The sequence below is a fragment of the Lontra canadensis genome, unplaced genomic scaffold, assembly GCF_010015895.1.
Source record: "Lontra canadensis isolate GAN:19392208 unplaced genomic scaffold, GSC_riverotter_1.0 scaffold96, whole genome shotgun sequence".
Taxonomy (NCBI): Eukaryota; Metazoa; Chordata; class Mammalia; order Carnivora; family Mustelidae; genus Lontra; species Lontra canadensis.
Window position 1 is genome coordinate 1,538,957 of NW_022631090.1, and position 15,314 is coordinate 1,554,270.

Genomic DNA, 15,314 nt, shown 5'->3' on the forward strand with positions numbered 1-15,314 from the left:
TGGTGAGCAGCTAGTAAGGTTCCCAGCCTTAGCTGCCTCTGGCATTGGGGTAATCGAGTTTGAGGCCCAGCACCTCAGAAACGATCCGGGCCAGTGGCACCAGAATTTGGGGTTGACCAGGAAGCATTCCCAGGACTCTGTTAGACACCCTCAAAACCACCCCCGCCACGGATTTCCCATTCTCTTTTTTCTCCCCTTTCCCTCCCACCCCGCCAGTGCCCCCCCTTTCCAGGCCGGCCCCTCCCTCTGAGCCGCTTCTTCTCTGAGTCATTTCCCCTTCCCCGCCCCAAAGACCTTGGCTCCCTCTCCGTAGCCCTTCCCTCTGGCAGGAAATTGAGGAAGGGCCAACTAGCTTTGAGAACCAGGTGAACACTTCCCAGCGGATCAGAAAGGTCCCCCCACCCGCCAATTCAGACGGGTCGGAAATCGAGCGAGTTGCCGCAGCCCCGGCGGCTGGCTTCCCCGTCGCCTGAAAGCCCTGGTGGCCGAGCGTGGGAGGTGCCACACCCCGCCCGGTGTCTCCTGGGATGTGAGGGGAGGTGGCGGCCCAGTCCAGACTAGCCGGCGGGGCTGCCGCGGGCTGAGCGGAAAGTGCCGGGGCGGGAACTCGCTGCGGGAGAAGTTGGGCAGCAGGGGAGGTCCGGCCCCGCCAGCCCCTCAGGATCCCGAGGTGTAAACTGGAGATGCGCGTGTGTGGAGCGGGGCGCAGAGGTGCCTACGCGGGGAAGCGCCTCTGTGCTGGAACGAGTGGGTGTGGAGGCACGTGGAGGACACGCGCGCGTGCAGCCACTTACTGGGCCGTGTGTGGAGGTATGCGTGGAGACTGGCAGCGCGTGCGCGGGGCGCGTGTGGGGGGGGGGACGTACGTGGAGGGTGCTTTCGTGTAGGCGTGCGTCAGGGGGAGGGGAGAGCGGAAAGGACCGCTGACTGACGGAGGGGGCGGGACTGACTCTGCGTGCCTGTGGGACTGAGGTAAGGCTATCAGGTCAGCTAGAGCTGACAGAGCCTAAAGTCATGACTCTTAACTTTAATTTTCTGAGGTGGGGAGGGAGAGAAGACATGACCCCTTTGGAAATCCGGGAAAACTGTTGACCGTTACCTGGAGGGAAAAAAAAAGAAGAAGAAGAAGAAGAAGAAGCACACGGTTTGCATGGTTTGCATGCAAGCAGCGAGGGCTCCTGGGCCCGTGGATGGCCATCCGTGGCCCCCAGATCATGGCTTCAAGTGGGGAGAAAGCTCATATAGGTCACCTTAGGATCTACTATCGTGTCTTTGGATTGTGTGAGAGGAGGAATGGAACAGGTGACTGAGCTGTTGCCCGTTCTCTCTGCGGGGCCGCCTCGGACTCGGGGTGGCTTCGCGGCTGGCTTTGCTGTGCCCTGGGTCTTGGTGCCCTCAGAGAGGGGTGACACGGCGGGATCACCCCCTTCCCGCCTTGTGAACAACTGCAGGCAGGGATCTCATGGCCATCCCCTAAAGCTGGGGCGCGGGAGGTGGGGGGCGAGCTCATCAGCCTCAGACCTGCTGGTGAGCACCTTGCTAAGGTTGCAGCGCAGCGACTGGGAGCACGTCCCTCTTTGAGCCCCACCCAGGGTCTCGCCAGCCTGTGTGGAGTGTTGGAAGGAGTACTCTGCAGTTGGCGCTCTGCGGGGAAAGAGGCTAGAAGACCGACGGGCTTGGGTTCTGATCCCATCTTTGACATTAACTAACCGTGGGACCCGAAGCAGTTGTCCTCATCTTCCCAGGTGTCACTTTCCTCATTTATAAAACGAGGGAGTAGCTCACGGGGTTGTTGGAAGTGTAACCAAGATTACAATAAGTTCCCAGCACACGGAGGTATTTAATAAATGGCAGCAAAAGTTGAAATATATAGATTTCCAGAGAAGTTAAAGTAAACATTTTATTCTGGAAGAGTGTATTAAACTGATGGTTTTCTTTTGGTCTCTTCTAGGCGCACTAAGCTGTGCCTTCATACAAAGCCCACCAAGCCCATTCCCCAAAATCACACTCCTGAAGTAAGTGGGACTTTATCATTTGAATTCTTTGCAATGTTCAGGTAGATAATGATAAGCCCACTATCAGCTCTCACCTGGATGGCTCCATTGGGGTTGAAGCCTTCACAGTGTCCTCCTCCCTCCCATCTGTTGCAATCAGAGTTGCCTTTCCCTTTGAGTGAATAAACAACCTACTGGTTCAGAGCACTGACCTTGATGTCTGACAGATCTTGTTCACATCTCAGCTCTACCCTGCTCGACCACCTTCTGGTTGTGTGATCTTGGACAAATCATTTCACCTCTTTAAGAATTTGTTCCCTTAAAAAAAATCCTTTCCCTTATCTGTAAAGGGGACAGTGGTGGTCTTTACCTCATTTAGGGGTTGTGAGAAGTTACAGAGATAATGCACAGAGAGTGGCCCATAGTAACTGCTCAGCAAAATGGCAGATTAAAAATGGTAAGAGCAGGGAGGCTGCTAATGAGAGAGTGGTTGCTGTGGTGTACCATTGAGTCTAGACTGGCTACAGAGTAAAGGGATGAGGTGGGAATGAGCTGCAAATGGGAGAAGTCAAATGATTGGAGATCGTGATGAAAATGAGGAGTGGGTATTTTGAGCACCCAGAGGTAACAAGGATGAGAGCTTGTAGCCAGAGATTGAGAAAGTGGAGTTCAGGAATTCTGAAGAGGAACAGTCCCATATTTAGCAGGTGGTCGGGAATACTAATGTCTAGAAATGGCAGGGGAAGTGATATGTGATCAGGGCTTGTAGAAGTAGAGATCAAGGGGCAGTGAGGCTTGACTGTTGGGTGAGTCATCCATAGTCATTGAGGTTGTTTATATGATGGCAGGGGTTTGAATGGAGAGGAAAATGGAGCTAGTGCCAAAGCCACGATCCATCCTAATGAATGGGGAACAGTCATTTATTTCTCAAATATTCACTGAGCTCTTACTAGATATCAGGATATAACAAGACAGACAAAAGGCCTGGTCTCATGGAGCTTCCAGGCTAGGGGGAGTGATAACTGGGATTAATAATCCCACCCTATAAAAAGAAGACTGCAGACTGTGAGAAGAGCTATGAAGGGGGAAAAAAAGGGGGATCTATAGGGGCTTACAGCTGGAGGACCTGACCTTGTATGAAATGTCAGGGAAGGCTTCCCTGAGGAAGTGATGAGAAATGAAGGATCAATTGGGGTAGATAGAGGAGGATGAGGGGTGTGTGGAGAAAGTGTCTCAGGTACAGGAAATAAGTAACATTTGTGGAGACCTGAAAGTAGAACATGTATAAGGGAATTGAACTGATAGTCATCTATGACTAGGGCATATTAAGCAAGGGGGAGAGCTGAGGCTGAATGGCAGGCCTCCTTAATTATTTTAGGTTTTATTCTAGGAGCAATGGGAATGCTCCTATTAAAAAGTTTTGATTAGGGAGGGAGGAGTCAAGATGGCGGAGAAGTAGCAGGCTGAGACTACTTCAGGTAGCGGGAGATCAGCTAGATAGCTTATCTAAAGATTGCAAACACCTACAAATCCAATGGGAGATCGAAGAGAAGAAGAACACCAATTCTAGAAACAGAAAATCAACCACTTTCTGAAAGCATATTTTCCTAGGGTTGTTGCCACCCTTTTAGTATTTTACTTGCTCCTTCATATACTCTTATCTGGACAAAATGACAAGGCGGAAAAATTCACCACCAAAAAAAGAACAAGAGGCAGTACCAAAGGCTAGGGACCTAATCAATACAGACATTGGTAATATGTCAGATCTAGAGTTCAGAATGACGATTCTCAAGGTTCTAGCCGGGCTCAAAAAAGGCATGGAAGATATTAGAGAAACCCTCTTGGGAGATATAAAAGCCCTTTCTGGAGAAATAAAAGAACTAAAATCTAACCAAATTGAAATAAAAAAAAACTATTAATGAGGTGCAATCAAAAATGGAGGCTCTCACTGCTAGGATAAATGAGGCAGAAGAAAGAATTAGCGATATAGAAGACCAAATGACAGAGAATAAAGAAGCTGAGCAAAAGAGGGACAAACAGCTACTGGACCACGAGGGGAGAATTCGAGAGATAAGTGACACCATAAGGCGAAACAACATTAGAATAATTGGGATTCCAGAAGAAGAAGAAAGAGAGAGGGGAGCAGAAGGTATATTGGAGAGAATTATTGGAGAGAATTTCCCCAATATGGCAAAGGGAACAAGCATCAAAATCCAGGAGGTTCAGAGAAGCCCCCCCTCAAAATCAATAAGAATAGGTCCACACCCCGTCACCTAATAGTAAAACTTACGAGTCTTAGTGACAAAGAGAAAATCCTGAAAGCAGCCCGGGAAAAGAAGTCTGTAACATACAATGGTAAAAACATTAGATTGGCAGCAGACTTATCCACAGAGACCTGGCAGGCCAGAAAGAGCTGGCATGATATATTCAGAACACTAAATGAGAAAAACATGCAGCCAAGAATACTATATCCAGCTAGGCTATCATTGAAAATAGAAGGAGAGATTAAAAGCTTCCAGGACAAACAAAAACTGAAAGAATTTGCAAACACCAAACCAGCTCTACAGGAAATATTGAAAGGGGTCCTCTAAGCAAAGAGAGACCCTAAAAGTAGTAGATCAGAAAGGAACAGAAACAATATACAATAACAGTCACCTTACAGGAAATAAAATGGCACCAAATTCATATCTCTCAATAGTTATCCTGAATATTAATGGGCTAAATGCCCCAATCAAAAGACACAGGGTATCAGAATGGATAAAAAAACAAAACCCATCTATATGTTGCCTACAAGAAACTCATTTTAAACCTGAAGACACCTCCAGATTTAAAGTGAGGGGGTGGAAAAGAATTTACCATGCTAATGGACATCAGAAGAAAGCAGGAGTGGCAATCCTTATATCAGATCAATTAGATTTTAAGCCAAAGACTATAATAAGGGATGAGGAAGGACACTATATCATACTCAAAGGATCTGTCCAACAAGAAGATCTAACAATTTTAAATATCTATGCCCCTAACGTGGGAGCAGCCAACTATATAAACCAATTAATAACAAAGTCAAAGAAATACATCAACAATAATACAATAATAGTAGGGGACTTTAACACTCCCCTCACTGAAATGGATAGACATCCAAGCAAAAGATCAACAAGGAAATAAAGGCCTTAAACGACACACTGGACCAGATGGACATCACAGATATATTCAGAACATTTCATCCCAAAGCAACAGAATACACATTCTTCTCTAGTGCACATGGAACATTCTCCAGAATAGATCACATCCAGGGTCCTAAATCAGGTCTCAACCGGTATCAAAAGATTGGGATTATTCCCTGCATATTTTCAGACCACAATGCTCTGAAGCTAGAACTCAATCACAAGAGGAAATTTGGGAAGAACCTAAATACATGGAGACTAAACAGCATCCTTCTAAAGAATGAATGGGTCAACCAGGAAATTAAAGAATAATTGAAAAAATTCATGGAAACAAATGATAATGAAAACACAACGGTTCAAAATCTGTGGGACACAACAAAGGCAGTCCTGAGAGGAAAATATATAGCGGTACAAGCCTTTCTCAAGAAACAAGAAAGGTCTCAGGTACACAACCTAACCCTACTCCTAAAGGAGCTGGAGAAAGAACAAGAAAGAAACCCTAAACCCAGCAGGAGAAGAGAAATCATAAAGATCAGAGCAGAAATCAATGAAATAGAAACAAACAAACAAAAAAAAACCAATAGAACAAATCAATGAAACTAGGAGCTGGTTCTTTGAAAGAATTAATAAGATTGATAAACCCCTGGCCAGACTTATCAAAAAGAAAAGAGAAAGGACCCAAATAAATAAAATCATGAATGAAAGAGGAGAGATCACAACTAACACCAAAGAAATACAGACAATTATAAGAACATACTATGAGCAACTCTACGCCAACAAATTTGATAATCTGGAAGAAATGGATGCATTCCTAGAGACATATAAACTACCACAACTGAACCAGGAAGACATAGAAAGCCTGAACAGACCCATAACCAGTAAGGAGATTGAAACAGTCATCAAGAATCTCCAAACAAACAAAAGCCCAGGGCCAGACGGCTTCCCGGGGGAATTCTACCAAACATTTAAAGAAGAACTAATTCCTATTCTCCTGAAACTGTTCCAAAAAATAGAAATGGAAGGAAAACTTCCAAACTCATTTTATGAGGCCAGCATCACCTTGATCCCAAAACCAGACAAGGATCCCATCAAAACAGAGAACTACAGACCAATATCCTTGATGAACACAGATGCAAAAATTCTCACCAAAATACTAGCCAATAGGATTCAACAGTACATTAAAAGGATTATTCAGCACGACCAAGTGGGATTTATTCCAGGGCTGCAAGGTTGGTTCAACATCCGCAAATCAATCAATGTGATACAACACATTAATAAAAGAAAGAACAACCATATAATACTCTCAATAGATGCTGAAAAAGCATTTGACAAAGAACAGCATCCCTTCCTGATCAAAACTCTTCAAAGTGTAGGGATAGAGGGCACATACCTCAATATTATCAAAGCCATCTATGAAAAACCCACCGCAAATATCATTCTCAATGGAGAAAAACTGAAAGCTTTTCTGCTAAGGTCAGGAATACGGCAAGGATGTCCGTTATCACCACTGCTATTCAACATAGTACTAGAAGTCCTAGCCTCAGCAATCAGGCAACAAAAGGAAATTAAAGGCATCCAAATCGGCAAAGAAGAAGTCAAACTATCACTCTTTGCAGATGGTATGATACTATATGTGGAAAACCCAAAAGACTCCACTCCAAAACTGCTAGAACTTGTACAGGAATTCAGTAAAGTGTCAGGATATAAAAATCAATGCACAGAAATCAGTTGCATTTCTCTACACCAACAACAAGACAGAAGAAAGAGAAATTAAGGAGTCAATCATTTACAATTGCACCCAAAACTATAAGATACCTAGGAATAAACCTAACCAAAGAGACTAAGAATCTATACACAGAAAACTATAAAGTACTCATGAAAGAAATTGAGGAAGACACAAAGAAATGGAAAAATGTTCCATGCTCCTGGATTGGAAGAATAAATATTGTGAAAAATGTCTATGCTACCTAAAGCAATCTACATATTTAATGCAATTCCTATCAAAGTACCATCCATTTTTTTCAAAGAAATGGAACAAATAATCCTAAAATTTATATGGAACCAGAAAAGACCTCGAATAGCCAAAGGAATATTGAAAAAGAAAGCCAAGGTTGGTGGCATCACAATTCCGGACTTCAAGCTCTATTACAAAGCTGTCATCATCAGGACAGCATGGTACTGGCACAAAAACAGACACATAGATCAATGGAACAGAATAGAGAGCCCAGAAATAGACCCTCAACTCTATGGTCAACTAATCTTCGACAAAGCAGGAAAGAATGTCCAATGGAAAAAAGAGAGCCTCTTCAATAAATGGTGTTGTGAAAATTGGACAGCCACATGCAGAAAAATGAAATTGGATCATTTCCTTACACCACACATGAAAATAGACTCAAAATGGATGAAGGACTTCAATGTGAGAAAGGAATCCATCAAAATCCTGAGGAGAACACAGGCAGCAACCTCTTCGACCTCAGCCACAGCAACATCTTCCTAGGAACATCAATCGCCAAAGGCAAGGGAAGCAAGGGCAAAAATGAACTATTGGGATTTTATCAAGATCAAAAGCTTTTGCACAGCAAAAGAAACAGTTAACAAAACCAAAAGACAACTGACAGAATGGGAGAAGGTATTTGCAAATGACATATCAGATAAAGGGCTAGTGTCCAAAATCTATAAAGAACTTAGCAAACTCAACACCCAAAGAACAAATAATCCAATCAAGAAATGGGCAGAAGACATGAACAGACATTTCTGCAAAGAAGACATCCAGATGGCCAACAGACACATGAAAAAGTGCTCCATATCACTCGGCATCAGGGAAATACAAATCAAAACCACAATGAGATACCACCTCACACCAGTCAGAATGGCTAAAATTAACAAGTCAGGAAATGACAGATGCTGGAGAGGATGCGGAGAAAGGGGAACCCTCCTACACTGTTGGTGGGAATGCAAGCTGGTGCAACCACTCTGGAAAACAGCATGGAGGTTCCTCAAAATGTTGAAAATAGAACTACCCTATGACCCAGCAATTGCACTGCTGGGTATTTACCCTAAAGATACAAACGTAGTGATCCGAATGGTCACGTGCACCCGAATGTTTATAGCAGCAATGTCTACAATAGCCAAACTATGGAAAGAACCTAGATGTCCATGAACAGACGAATGGGTAAAGAAGAAGTGGTATATATACACAATGGAATACTATGCAGCCATCAAAAGAAATGAAATCTTGCCATTTGCGATGACGTGAATGGAAGTAGAGGGTATCATGCTTAGCGAAATAAGTCAATCGGAGAAAGACAACTATCATATGATCTCCCTGATATGAGGGAGAGGAGATGTGACATGGGGGGTTAAGGGGATAGGAGAAGGGTAAATGAAACAAGATGGGATTGGGAGGGAGACAAACCATAAATGACTCTTAATCTCACAAAATAAACTGAGGGTTGATGGGGGGAGGGGGGTTGGGGGGGGGGGTGGGGTTATGGACATTGGGGAGGGTATGTGCTATGGTGAGTGCTGTGAAGTGTGTAAACCTGGCGATTCACAGACCTGTACCCCTGGGGATAAAAATATATTATATGTTTATAAAAAATAAAATTAAAAAAAAAGTTTTGATTAGGTGAATGACATAATCAGATTTCTCTATTTGTTTGTTAATTCTCCCCCCCCCACTCTTACTGAGATATAACATTGTCTAAGCTTAAGGTGTAGAATGTAGTAATTTGATATATGTATATATTGGAAAATTATTACAATATTTCTTAATGCAAAACTGTTGCTCATTATAAAAAATAATCTAACACAGAAATAAATTGTGAAAGTCTAGTTTGTACTTTGTGTGTACATTAGAATATATGTACGTATATATACACACATATAATGCATGTATACATTGTTGGGTTTATATACAATATAATTATATTATATATACAAAATAGAGCAATCGGCTTTTTCCACTTAACAGTGTGTCTTTGACTTTTTCCATGTCTTTATTTTTTTTTTTATTTTTTTTTAAAGATTTTATTTATTGATTTGACACAGAGAGATCACAAGTAGACAGAGAGGCAGGCAGAGAGAGAGAGAGAGAGTGGGAAGCAGGCTCCCCGCTGAGCAGAGAGCCGGATGCGGGACTCGATCCCAGGACCCTGAGATCATGACCTGAGCCGAAGGCAGCGGCTTAACCCACTGAGCCACCCAGGCGCCCCTCCATGTCTTTATTTTTTAATTATTCAGTAATATATAAGTACGTTTTCATGGTAAAAGATCAGAACAATACACAGGTATAGAGAGAATAAATTTTGAAACTTGCCTTTCCTGCTCCCTCCCTATTTGCTATCCCACCAAAAAACAAAACAAAACAAAACAAAACAAAACCATCAACAGTTTGGTGAGTATCCTTATGGTATCCTTTCCATGCCTTTATATTATAAAAGAAGTACTTATACACATATAGAATTTTTTTTATATAACTGAGTCAAGCATATTGTTATCCTGCTTTTAAATTTCTTATTTATTGACTTAATTCCCACATGATGCATGAAAATGTACATTTTTCTTGTAAAGGATTAGAATTTTAAAGGGAAGGCTAAAAGCTTCTGTCATTGATTTCCTCCCTGGCCTTCCTCCTCCCTATTCACTGTTTGGCTTATTTTCTCTTAGACCTTTTTCTGTTAATTTGCAAACATTCTCTTTCCCTACCTTCCTCCCTCCCTCTCTCTGTCTCTCTCACTCTCTTTCTCATACACATGGAATGTATGGTATTATTTAGTGTTTTTAAAAACTATAAATTGTATCATGCCTATATGTATTGCTTTGCTACTTGCTTTCACTCATTATGTCTGAGAAATTTTCATATTAGTACATTATAAATTTAATTTACTCTTTTTCACTGTTGCATAGTATTCTACAGAATAGGTAGGCTATAATTTGTGTGTCAATTTCCCCACTGACATGGTCATTTCTAACTTTTTTGCTAATATAAAATGTGGTGCAATGTAAGTCCTTGTACATTGCCTCTCTCTTTCCTTTCTCTACTGACTTCTTTTTTTTTTTTAAAGATTTTCTTTATTTATTTGAGAGAGAGAGTGCAAGAGAGCACGAGAGGGGAGAAGGTCAGAGGGAGAAGCAGACTCCCCATGGAGCTGGGATCCTGATGCAGGACTGGGTCCTGGGACTCTGGGGTCATGACCTGAGATGAAGGCAGTCACTTAACCATCTGAGCCACCCAGGCATCCTCTCTACTGACTTATAAATGCTATCTTTAGTCAATACTAGATTTTTATGCATACTTAGGTTTATTTCAGGATTCTCTAGTCAGTTCTACTAATTCATTTATTTATATCTACATTCACAGCACCTTTTTACTTTTCTGTAGTTTTATAACATGTTTAATATCTGGCATGAAAAGAGCCTTCTTTTTTCTTCAAATTTTTTTTTGTTATTCTTGTCTTCTTACTTTTTTTATAAGGATATTAGAGTGAGATCATCATACCCATATAGAATCTTATTGGGAATTTTGTTGACATTGCATTGAGTTTGCAGATTTAACTGGGAAGAATTTGCATCTTTACACTGAGTCTTCCTTTTTATGAATAAACACAGCTCTCCATTTATTCAAAATTTTAAGTTCTTTAGTAATGTTTTATAATTTTCCCCATATATGTCTTGAGAATACCTTGTTTTGGTCATTTCTAGATACTTTATAGTGTTTGTTGCTACTATTAACAGGATTTTTTCTTTCATTTATAATTATTATTATTATTATAATAAAACTATTGGATTTTGTATGAAATCATATGTGTCCAACAACTTTACTGAATTATGTTTAATTTCTAATAGTTTTTTCATTGATTATATTGGATTTTCTAGGTAGACAAACAGATTATGTGCAAATATTGATAGTTTTGTCTCTGTCTTCAACCTGTATGCTATGTGCATTTTTTTTGCCTAAATGCATTGGCCAGGACCCTGTATAAGATTTAATAGTAGCAATAACATCAGACATCCTTATCTACCCCTTTAATAGGAATGCTTCTAAGTGAAATAAATCAGTTAGAGAAAGACAAATACCATATGATCTCAGTCATATGTTAAATTTAAGAAAGAACATGGATGAACATGTGGGGAGGGGAAAATTAAAACAGGAGAGAGGGAAACAAGCCATAAGTGACTTTTATAAACTTTTTTTTTAAGATTTTATTTATTTGTCAGAGAGAGAAAGAGAGAGAGAGAGAGCACGCACAAGCAGGTAGAGGCGGAGAGAGAAGCAGGCTCCCTGCTGAGCAAGGAGCCCGATGTGGGACTCGATCCCAGAACCCTGAGATCATGACCTGAGCTGAAGACAGCGACTTAACCGACTGAGCCACCCAGGTGTCCCAAGCCATAAGTGACTTTTAATGACAGAGAACAAACTGAGGGTTGATGGAGGAAGTTTGGGGGGGATGGGGTAGATAAGTGATGGGTATTAAAGAGAGCACTTATGATGAGCATTAGGTGTTGTATGTAAGTGATAAATCACTGAATTCTACTCTAGAAACCAATATGGCACTATATGTTAACTAACAAAATTTAAATTAAAAAATAGGAATGCTTCTAAAATTTTATCAAGCATGATGCTTACAGTGAGTTTCTGGTACTTGCTCTTTATTAAATAAGTTTTCTTTAATACTTAACTTTTGGGGGGCTTACTTTTTAAAAGCATGAATGGGTATGAAATTTTGTCATTTGCTTTTTTACCTATAAGTTGGGCATATAGGTTTTCTTCTTTAAATTGTTAATGCATTGAATTGCATTGATGCATTGATCAATTGCATTGATTTAAAAACTTCCAGTTATGAAAATTTTCAAACATAAATTACAGTAGAGAGTTAAATAAACCCCACATACCCGTAATTCAACTTATATAGCCATCAACATTTACTGTACTTGGTTCAGCTATCTCCCTTTCCTCTTTTCTGCTGGGATGTTTTAGATTAATCATGAATGTCATTTGACTTCACTCCTAAATATTTTGGTATACATCCCAAAAATTATAGCACAAAGGACATCTTCTCGTATAATCATAATGCCATTATCAGATGAATACCCGGCATATGGAAGATTTTTCTGATTGCCTAAAATATGTTTTTACCATTGGGGTTTGTTCCAATTAGGATCCAACCAAGGTTAACTTATTGTATTAGGTTATATCTTTTAAGTTTCTTTCAAGTTTTTAAAAAGTGAAGACAGAGCAATACCTCCTCTTTTTTATTTCTGTGCCATTGGTTTGTTGAAGACATTTCCGTTTGTCCTGTAGACTCTCCCACAATATGGATTTGGCTGATTACTTCCTTGGGGTGCTGTTTTACTTATTTTTGTATTGCCTATATTTCCTATTTACTGGAAGTTAGAACTAAACACTTGATTATATTCAGGTTCTTTATTATTATTTGGTGAGACTATCTTGGGATTGATACTATGTACTTCCTTTTACAAAGCTGGCTCATCTTACTTTTAGTGATACTGAAAGAGAATTGAAATGGTGATAGTCTTATCCCTTCAGTGTAATGTTCTCCATTATCTTTCCATCTAATGGCTTTACCATCTATTTGATAACTACTGTCTGAATCAGTTATTTCATTAAGGGTTTCAAAGTAATGATTCTATCATTCTTTCAGCATTTATTAGCTAGCATACCACTCTTTAAGAACCATCCTTCATCTACTACAGCTATTTGATAAGCCCAAAAATATAGTTCCTATAGGAAAGACAGAATAAATGCTTAACTCTTTCCCTGTAATTGCCAATTTTCCAAGTAAGGAGTTGGTGCCTTGTTTCCCTTTGACGGATCTGTAAATGTTAAATCTTCCCTGTGTTTCTAGGATTAATTTATAATTAGTGATACATATTTTTAAATGTATGATGGAATATGAGGGACTAATATTTTACTTAGCAGTTTTATATCTGTGTTCATAAGTGAGATTGCCTGTAGCACTGATTCTCAACCTGGGGTTGAACTACCCCTCTACGGGACACTTGGAAGTGCTTTAGTTGTCAGTTTCTTGGATTTCTGTGTGAGGAGTCCTACTAGTATTTAGTAGATCAGGACAAGGGATGCTAAAAATGCCATTAGCACACATGTAAAAAAAGATGGCCTATAGTTTTCTTGTGCTTGTTTGATTTTGATATTAAGGTTATGTATTTTTTATATCTAAGTTCATCAGTGAGATGGGTATGTAATTTCTTTCCTTTTACTTGTCAGTTTTGATATCAAGATGATATACTAGCCTTATAACTGTGTAGTGTCATTTCCCTTCTTTTACTTTGCTATGGAAAATTTTATATAAATTTATATAAAGTTTGATTAATCTGTTCCTAGCTTTTTTGGGCTGGTGACTTTTGAAATAGATTAGTATCATTTCATATTCTTCTTTTTTTTAAATAATTTTTAAAAATTTTTTATAAGCATGTAATGTATTATTAGCCCCAGGGGTACAGTTCTGTGAATCGCCAGGGTTACACACTTCACAGAACTCACCATAGCACATACCTTCCCCAATGCCCATAACCCCACCACCCTCTCCCTCCCCACTCACCCCCAGCAACCCTCAGTTTGTTCTGTGAGATTAAGAGTCTCTTATGATTTGTCTCCCTCCCGATCCCATCTTGTTTCATTTATTCTTCTCCTGCCCCCAACTCCCCACGTTGCATCTCTACTTCCTCATATCAGGGAGATCATATGATAGTTGTCTTTCTCTGATTGACTTATTTCGCTAAGCATAATACCCTCTAGTTCCATCCACATTGTCACAAATGGCAAGATTTCATTTCTTTTGATGGCTGCATAGTATTCCATTATATATATATACCACTTCTTCTTTATCCATTCATCTGTTGATGGACATCTAGGTTCTTTCCATAGTTTGGCTATTGTGGACATTGCTGCTATAAACATTCGGGTGCACGTGCCCCTTCGGATCACTACATTTGTATCTTTAGGGTAAATACCCAGTAGTGCAATTGCTGGGTCATAGTATCATTTCATATTCTTCTATGATTAATTGGCTTATTTAAGTTTTCTACTTCTTAGGCCAACTTTATTTTCTTGGGAATTATCCATTTCACCTAGATTTTTTAAGTTGTTGGTATAAAAGTTACACATAGTACTTTTTAAAATCATTTTTAGGGGCACCTGGGTGGCTCAGTGGGTTAAAGCCTCTGCCTTCAGCTCGGGTCATGATCTCAGGGTCCTGGGATCGAGCCCCGCATCGGGCTCTCTGCTCTGCGGGGAGCCTGCTTCCTCCTCTCTCTCTGCCTGCCTCTCTGCCTACTTGTGATCTCTGTCTGTCAAATAAATAAATAAAATCTTAAAAAAATAAATAAAGTCATTTTTAATCTCTGTTTTTGTAGTTTGGCTCCCTTTTATTTTTATGTTAATTTGTGCCTTTTTAAAGTAATACTTGCAAAAATTTGTCCATTTTATTAGTCTTACTTGTTATCATTTTTAATTTTAATTTTTTAAAGATTTTTATTTATTTATTTGAGAGTGAGAGCATGAGCAGGGGGTGGGGAGGGGGAGGAGCAGAGGGAGAGGGAGAAGCAGACTCCCTGTTGAGCCAGGAGGCAGATGTGGGGCTCAATCCCAGGACCAGGGGGGTCATGACTTGAGCCAAAGGCAGACACTTAACTGACAGAGCCACCCAGGCACACCATAGTCTTTTTTTTAAGATTTTACTTATTTATTTGAGAGAGAGAGAAAGAGAGAGCATACACCCAAGTGAGAGCATGAGCAGGGTGAAGGGCAGAGGGAGAGGGAGAGGGACAGGCAAATTCAGCACTGAGCTCAGAGCCAGACACAGGGTTCCATCCCAGGACCCTGGGGTCATGACCTGAGCTGAAGTCAGTACTTAACCCACTGAGCCACCCAGGCACCCCTTTATTAGTCTTTTCAAAGAACTAGCATTTCCTTTTATGATCCACTCTATTGTTTTCTTATTGTTTGCTTTCTTTTTCAGTAATTATTGATTTTTTTTTGTAGAGGTGTAATTAACAAACATGGTATTAGTTTCAGGTGTACAACATAATGATTTGATATTTGTATATATTGTGAAATGATCACAATAAGTCTAGTTAATATCTACAACCATACAGAATTTTTTTCTTATGATGAGAA

The 15,314-nt window shown here is 40.4% G+C and overlaps 1 long non-coding RNA gene across 1 annotated transcript; it reads left to right on the plus strand.

Annotated features, from left to right (window-relative positions):
• Positions 1–305: 305 nt before the first annotated feature.
• Positions 306–10,255, plus strand: LOC116854915. The gene is made up of 3 exons (XR_004380242.1): positions 306–365; positions 1,952–2,015; positions 10,222–10,255. It is a non-coding gene; the product is annotated as an uncharacterized LOC116854915 (long non-coding RNA).
• The last annotated feature ends 5,059 nt before the right edge of the window (positions 10,256–15,314 follow it).